The sequence below is a fragment of the Erpetoichthys calabaricus genome, chromosome 2 (genome assembly GCF_900747795.2).
Source record: "Erpetoichthys calabaricus chromosome 2, fErpCal1.3, whole genome shotgun sequence".
Classification (NCBI taxonomy): Eukaryota; Metazoa; Chordata; class Cladistia; order Polypteriformes; family Polypteridae; genus Erpetoichthys; species Erpetoichthys calabaricus.
The window spans coordinates 123,598,818-123,607,714 of NC_041395.2; positions in this window are offsets into that span (position 1 = coordinate 123,598,818).

Genomic DNA, 8,897 nt, shown 5'->3' on the forward strand with positions numbered 1-8,897 from the left:
ATGTTTTATATTCCTTGCCTACTGCATTCAACGGCAAAACCCAAGATGAACACCCAAAACTTACATATAAAAAATTATTTGTACATTTATTATTCTGTTGCAGCTACAATTAAAAATCAAATGAGATTGCCAAACTTAAATATGTTCATATACATAACTGGAGGATTTAAACATGGTAATAATACAAGTATTTTCTATTTTAAAAGACTAACTGCTATAGAGAATTATAAAGAGTTTGTTTGCCAACAAATATTTATTTACATTGACAAAGAATTTAAAGATGTTACAGTGTAGTATGTTTAAATAGTTTTGATTTATGTGATATACAGTTTTTTTTTAGTAGTTTTACACTCTATATGAAAGAAGCACAAGAGATCCAGTGATTACAATATGTCTCTGGTGCAGGAAACTCAATCCCACTTGCTGTGTCTTAACATCCTCACACCAGGTGTGACTGATAAGCTAATTATATGCACTGTGGTGAATGAGCTCAGATCCAATTACTTCCTGTCACACCTGCTATGGGATTTCTAGAAATCCATAGGAGGAAAATTTGCTTCTCAAATTTGCAGGTGAAAGAAGGCAGCGAAGATCATTCCATTCAAAGTACTGACTTCTGTTTGTGTTCTATTACTTTGGAATGGCTTTGTGATACATTTATATTTCAGTTATTCAAGATGCTAAGGGTTATGTTAATTTAATTTCATAAGATTTCTAATCATAATAAATGCATTTGTATACAAGGTAATTTTCGAAAGTGTACTAATTATTGTCATTGTTTCAGCATATCTGTTAAAAGCACCACTGTCTCTAATCAGCTCCAGTCCTTAAAATATTCACAAACCATTATGCAGTTTTGGCTGACAGGTCACCAAGCCGGAAGTACAGGAAACTGAAATGCAGCAAGTGAAACATTCTACAACGACAGCATGATCAGCAATTTTTAACTTTTTAAAAGTAGAACTAAGAAGAATGTAAGTCGAAAAAGAACTGCTTTTATTCATATATCCAAAACCTGATTTTGCTGGTGCTAGGTTATGTAGAGCTAAAACCTATTCAACTAACAGCAGGTGCAAAGTATGACTCGGCTTTCAATTACTTTACGTTCTAATGAACACACCTACACTCAATTTAGTGACTTTAGTTTTGTGGTTTCAAACAATATTGTTTATTTTTTAAGCTTATGAAACAAGTTCTAAAATGAAAAATACAATATATCCAAAAATATAACAAACTATATTCTGCACATTTATGTTTTCAATTAAATAAAATCAAATTTAATGCTCCACCCCTACCCAGTTTAGAGAGTTATAAAAACAGAATTCTCAATATGAGAAAGCTCCTCACATATATTGCAGCATTGAAAAGATTAAGCCAAGGCCATCATACTGTATATATTTTAGAACAGCCTAAATGAATTCTTCCCAAATTCGAAAAAATGCTCAACCAATTCTTATAGTTCTAAATATTGTGAAGCATCACTTTTGCATTGTGTGACAATGCCCATGTACAAGTAATGTATAATATCACAGAAATTGTTTTTGTTGCATAATGTTGCTCTGGTGTCTGGTGTTAAGGGATTTGGGAATATTTGTAAATCCAACACTATGTGACACAATACACAGATGCTAGACAAGCTCATAGCACACACAAAGTGTGTTGATTCTAGAGTCATATACTGGAGAGCCATCAGCTAATTCCAAAGAATTATCCAGTGCAGAGGACGTGGAACCGAATATTGGAAGGTGTTTTTTTTTTAATTCTTCCAGAATTTTTCCAGAATTTATTGTTGTGCTATGATTAATAATGTCTTGTTATTGACTATTGGAAACTTTGCTTGGCAGCAGCCAAGTTGATTTAATGCAAATGATTTTAACTGCACCAACATTCATTTGAATGCATGCACTTGTATAATGCCTTTGCTCGTACAGCGCTCACATTACATGAGGTATGATGCAAAATGCAATGTGAATAATGCACAAAAGCAATAGTAAGCTAGTACATAGAATATATGTAGAGTTTGATTGATATGGAGGTACTGGACATACATACTTACCAACCTAGTAAAACTCTTGTGCAGGGGAATACATTTTTTCTTTTTACATATTTTATCCTCACAGGCACATTTGAGTTTATCTCAACAGCACCATCTAGAAGATACTACTGACATATGTATAGTAGCATCTAATTGATACAGAGGTGCCAAACATGCTTATCTACTAGTAATGAGCAAAACACTGCAGAGTTTGCTTCATTGCAGCTTTGCCAAACTTCCTGAAATGCATTGAAGTCAATGGGAAAGGAGGAACTGAACTAGTTTTGAGTGGATTTTAATGCTGCAATGGCCTTTTTCTGAGACATCAGGTAAGCATTTGCTAACCAAACTACGATGGACTGATTATGGTGTCCAAAAATGATATCTGCATCACTGTTCCTCAAACAAGAAAAGACACAGACAGAAGGATGACCTCAAGCAAAGTACAAGAAATGGCTAGATTTAGCAATAAGTAATATACATATATATATATATATATATATATATATATATATATATATATATATATATATATATATGTATATATGTATATATTATGAGGGGCCGTTCAGGAAAAAAAGATTGGTTCATAAATATATACATTGGTTCAGATATATATATCAGTTCGGATACATTGGTTTGAATATATACATTGGTTTGAATACATCCGGTCAGATATATACATTGGTTTAGATACATTGTTTGAGATACATATAAATTGGTTTGCATAGATCCATTCTGATATATATACATTGGTTGAGATACATCCGATCAGATATATACATTGGTTTGAATACATCCGCTCAAATATATACATTGGTTGAGATATATATATTGGTTGATATACATTGGTTTAAATATATATATTGGTTTAAATAGATACATCCATTCAGATATATATATATTGGTTCAGATAGATCCGTTCAGATATATACATCGGTTGGGATTTACAGGCAGGCACAATGCGGCCACCCAAGTTTAGCATGTCCCTTTCGCTTCATCATTGCTTCAACACTGTTGTCATTATTGTGCATATTTTATACGAGTAGCAAATGCCTGTCTGTCGCGTTTTGTTTTGTAAGCCATCTTGGTTGGGGGTCCTCGATTTCAAAGCACTTTTTTTCCTTTTATTATTTAAAACACTCACACAGATACCCACCTCCTCGCCCTGCTCCGTCCCGCCCCGGTTCATTGTACCCGCCTCACTCCCTCTTGTCCCTCCCATGACAGATTCTTCTCAAAAGCCGAGTTACCAGGAAGCATTGATAGCAACTGCAGTACCTCCCATTTTTTCACCTCAACAGACGCTGGTTTATCATTGACCGAAAGCCGCCCGGTGATTTCTGTTATTCCGTATTGGCAGCATTTCGTTAAAGGGCGATCTGTTTCATCAAGGACATTAGTCCTGTTTGCTGAAAGGATGTTATGGAGGAAAACACTGGATTAGTGCTGTTTCTTCGGAATGTTTATCTGTGATCAGGGATCAGAATGATCAGAATATCCCTACTTCACAAATAACGGGTGTTTAACTGTTTTTATAGTAAAACTGACGTAACGACACACATGCACATGCACACGTACACACACACACTCAAAATCACAAATTGTGGGTCGCACACACTGCTGATTAAGTGTATGTGTCAGGGGCGATCATCAAGAGATGCTGGTTTATCATTGACCGAAAGCCGCCCTGTGATTTCTGTTATTCCGTATTGACAGCATTTCATTAAAAGGTGATCTGTTTCAGCAAGGACATTAGTCTTGTTTGCTGAAAGGATGTTATGGAAGAAAACACTGGAATAGCGCTGTTTCTTCTGAATGTATATCAGTGATCAGGGATCAGAATGATCAGAATATCCCTGCTTCACAAATAATGGGTGTTTAACTGTTTTTATAGTAAAACTGACGAAACGACACACATGCACACATACACACACACACTCAAAATCACAAATTGTGGGTCGCACACACTGCTGATTAAGTGTATGTGTCAGGGGCGATCATCAAGAGATGCTGGTTTATCATTGACCGAAAGCCGCCCTGTGATTTCTGTTATTCCGTATTGACAGCATTTCATTAAAAGGTGATCTGTTTCAGCAAGGACATTAGTCTTGTTTGCTGAAAGGATGTTATGGAAGAAAACACTGGAATAGCGCTGTTTCTTCTGAATGTTTATCAGTGATCAGGGATCAGAATGATCAGAATATCCCTGCTTCATAAATAATGGGTGTTTAACTGTTTTTATAGTAAAACTGACAAAACCACACACATGCACACGCACACAGACACATGCCACACCCGCACACGTACACGCACGCACACACACACACACACACACTCAAATTCACAAATCGTGGGTCGCACACACTACTGATTAAGTGTATCTGTCAGGGGATTTCATTTTTTTCACCCCATAAAACGTTAGTTCATCAAAGATAGAAAGCAGCGCGGTGATTTCTATTATTACTTATTGGCAGCATTTCATTTACAGATGGTTCACGTCAAGAAGGAGAAAGAGTCTCTTATTTTGACAGGACTTTTTTTTTTTTTGTAGGCGTAAGCACTTGCACGCGCTGATGCAAGAAGAGAATATGAAAACTTGTAACAGCTGACCCCTTACCCAGCCGGCAACTACACCTCCAAGACCTGTGGCCTGGATAATTTACTGAGATGAATCTCACTATCAAGCCATACCTCTAACAAATTACACTTTTCCCCCACAATCGAAGGTGTAAATATAAGTACGCAAAAAGCAGGTGATGTAAAAATAAACTGATTAAATGTATTAAATAATACCACAAGACAAATGCAAAAATAGAAACATATATAAATATAAATATCCCTCCACCACATCAACAATGAGACACCACCATAAATAAACACAACAAAACCCTCCCTTGCCCCTGTAACATATAACACACAACACGAATAACAAAAATGCATGATATACTGAATGATTGTGAACTTGAGTCCGGTTATAAAAACTGTCCTGAATACAGATGACTGAACTAGTGGTAAATGAGTCGTTTGATTTTCCTGGCAAATGGAACAACCTCACCGTGATTCCTCGGCATATGGTGGATGGCGAATCGACCTCGGGGTCTCATCAGATGAAGGATGAAAGACAGTCCGGCAAAATGAAAAACAAACTGGTGCAAAGGCGCGATGTGGAAAAACAGCAAGTAAGTTGATACATGGTTGAAAAAACAAATGGTCTCCTTTCTCCTCTCTTCTCTCTCCTTTCTGATTACTTAAATAGTCATTGTGACAGCTGTAATTGATTAATTATGAACAGGTGTTTTCCAGGTTAGAGGCTGTGGTCTTCTTCCATCATCCGTCCCCCTTTACGGGGACGGCATTTCCTGATACACACAAACAGCAAACGGGACAATGGAAACAAGACGCACTTAGAAATGACATTTAACAACACTATGTAGCCCTGCTACAAACTGATCTATCTGAACGGACTTATAGGGCTTACGCCTAAAAAAAAAAAACATCTCATGAGGTGAAAAAATGGGACGTACTGCAGTTATGATCAATGCTTTCCGGTAACTCAGCTTTTGAGAAGAATCTGTCATGGGGAGGGACAAGAGGGAGCGAGTGAGGCGGGTACAATGAACCAGGGTGGGACGGAGTGGGGCGTGAAGGCAGGTATTTGTGTGAGTGTTTTAAATAATGGAAGGAAAAAAAGTGCTTTGAAATCGAGGACCCCCAACCAAGACGGCTTACGAAAACAAAATGCGACAGACAGGCATATGCTACTTGTATAAAATATGCACAATAATGACAACAGTGACGAAGCAATGATGAAGCGAAAGGGACATGCTAAACTTGGGTGGTCGCGTTGTGCCTGCCCATAAATCTCAACAGATGTATATATCTGAACGGATGTATCTGAACGGATGTATATATCCAAATCAATATATTTAAACCAATATATATATATCATAACCAATGTATATCAACCAATATATATATATATATCAACCAATGTATATATTTGAACGGATGTATTCAAACCAATGTATATATATCAGAACGGATCTATGCAAACCAATTTATATATATCTCAACCAATGTATATATCTGACCGGATGTATTCAAACCTATGTATAAATCTCCACCAATGTATCCCAACCAATGTATATATCTGAACCGATATATATATCTGAACGGATGTATTAAAACCAATGTATATATTCAAACCAATGTATTCGAACTGATATATATATCTAAACCAATGTATATATTTATGAACCAATCTTTTTTTCCTGAACGGCCCCTCATAATATATATGTATATATATATATATCTATAGTAAAAGAAAACAATAACACAATCGTTAAGGGTTGGAGAATCCATTCCTGTATACTGTAGAGTCAGTACTTTGATTTTTACGGTCAGTTCACAGAAGGTGCAATATAGACATTGAATGAGAGACAGCACAGAGCATTTATGAAGTGGGAATGGAAATGGGATAACCGGGAAAGGAGGCGCTGGGGATCTTGGGATGCGTGACATCATCACAGGAGGACTGGAAGAAAGAAGGGAACCCGGAAGCAGCACAGACTTCAGGTTATGGTTGTGTTTTCTCATCCTGCAGCTTATCCAGCAAAGAGGAAATAAAAAAACTGTATTTGTTTCCCATTAAATCATTGTTTAAGAGGGGGTTTTGGAGGTGAAGCCACGTCCCCTTGGGGCTGCATTCAACATGTTCACAATATATACAGTACAATATATCGTTGCGCTCTCAGAGTTCCAGTCTTAGAGTACATACTGGCTGTGCCATGAAGCATCAGGTGTGGGACTAGCTTGTTCCAGGGGTCCTGGTATAGCTTTAATACTTTTTTTGTTTTCAATATATCCACAGATTCTTTGCACTTTTTTCTTCTATCAAGTTAGAAATGCCATGTAAATAGTAGTAAATCTCTTATTATTATTTCACAGGCTCTCATTCTGACTCAAAGACTGGGAGGAGTCGGGCTCCTTTTGGGCTTTTTTGACTCCAAGGGCAGCACATGACTGTGCATACAAATTAGCCATGCGGTGCTGACAGCACACAGGGATCAGTGTTATATATCAGGAGGACTCATATTATTCTCATTGTGGTCAGCTACTGCACCCTACAAATCAAAATTCTGTTTTTTATTTGAAAATCTGGATAGATAAGGTCATCATGCATGCCTGAATCAGGTAAAGATCTTACAGTACGCATGTGTCAAAGTTCTGTGCATGGCTGCTACAGCTCTGTGATGGCATGCTGGCCTCTCAAAGCATCATTAGGCAATTGTGAAAAAAAGTTTGTCTAAGCTGTCCACAAGGCAAATTTCCAGGAAAATATTCTTAGAAGGCAGTCATTATGCAGTTAAATGACCACCTCAATAAACATGTTATTCTTGATAAATTTCAGTCAGGTTTCAGAACAAATCACAGCACAGAAACTGCTCTCGTTAAAGTAGTAAATGACTTGCGGGTAAATGCAGACAGAGGCCATTTATCTGTTCTCATCCTCCTAGATCTGAGTGCCGCATTTGACACCATTGATCATAATATTTTTAGAAATCGCCTTACTCAATGGGTGGGCCTCTCTGGCAGTGTCTTAAATTGGTTTGAATCCTACCTGGCAGGGAGAAAATTCTTTGTTAGTTGTGGTGATTACAACTCAAAGACACATGATATCCTATATGGTGTTCCACAAGGCTCTATCCTAGGTCCACTGCTCTTCTCAATCTACATGCTTCCATTAGGTCAGATTATCTCAGGGCATAACGTGAGCTACCACAGCTATGCTGATGACACACAGCTGTACCTGTCAATAGCACCCGATGACCCCAATTCTCTTGATTCACTAACACAGTGTCTTATTGTATTTCTGAATGGATGAATAGTAATTTTCTAAAACTAAATAAAGAGAAAACTGAAATTTTAGTGATTGGCAATAATGGATACAATGAGGTTATCAGAAATAAACTGGATGAATTAGGATTAAAAGTCAAGATGGAGGTAAAAAGCTTAGGGGTAACTGTTGACTGTAATCTGAATTTTAAATCGCATATTCATCAGACCACTAGGACAGCATTTTTTCACTTAAGAAACACAGCAAAAGTTAGACCTCTTATATATTGAAAGATGCTGAGAAATTTGTTCACGCTTTTGTTTTCAGTCGACTAGATTAATGTAACGCACTCCTCTCAGGACTACCCAAAAAAGACATAAATCGTTTGCAACTAGTGCAGAATGCAGCTGCTAGAATCCTAACTAGGAAAAGAAAATCTGAGCATATTTCTCCAGTTTTGATGTCACTACACTGGTTACCTGTGTCATTCAGGATTGACTTTAAAATTCTGCTTATCTATACTAATAAAAGGCAAAGCCCTCACTGACTCACTGACTGACTGACTGACTGACTCATCACTAATTCTCCAACTTCCCGTGTAGGTAGAAGTCTGAAATTTGGCAGGCTCATTCCTTACAGCTTACTTACAAAAGTTAGGCAGGTTTTATTTCGAAATTCTACGCGTAATGGTCATAACTGGAACCTGTTTGACTGACTCACTCATCACTAATTCTCCAACTTCCCGTGTAGGCAGAAGGCTGAAATTTGGCAGGCTCATTCCTTACAGCTTACTTACAAAAGTTAGGCAGGTTTCATTTTGAAATTCTACGTGTAATGGTCATAACTGGAACCTGTTTTTTGTCCATATACTCTAATGGAGGAGGCGGGAACGAAGGTAAATGACGTTAATTGTTGACTGTCTTTTAATACTGTGTACTTATTGAGTGTCTTTTAATACTGTGTAAGCATACATATTAACACATGTGCAATTAAACGTGTGCATTTACGGGGTCATTTCTCAGG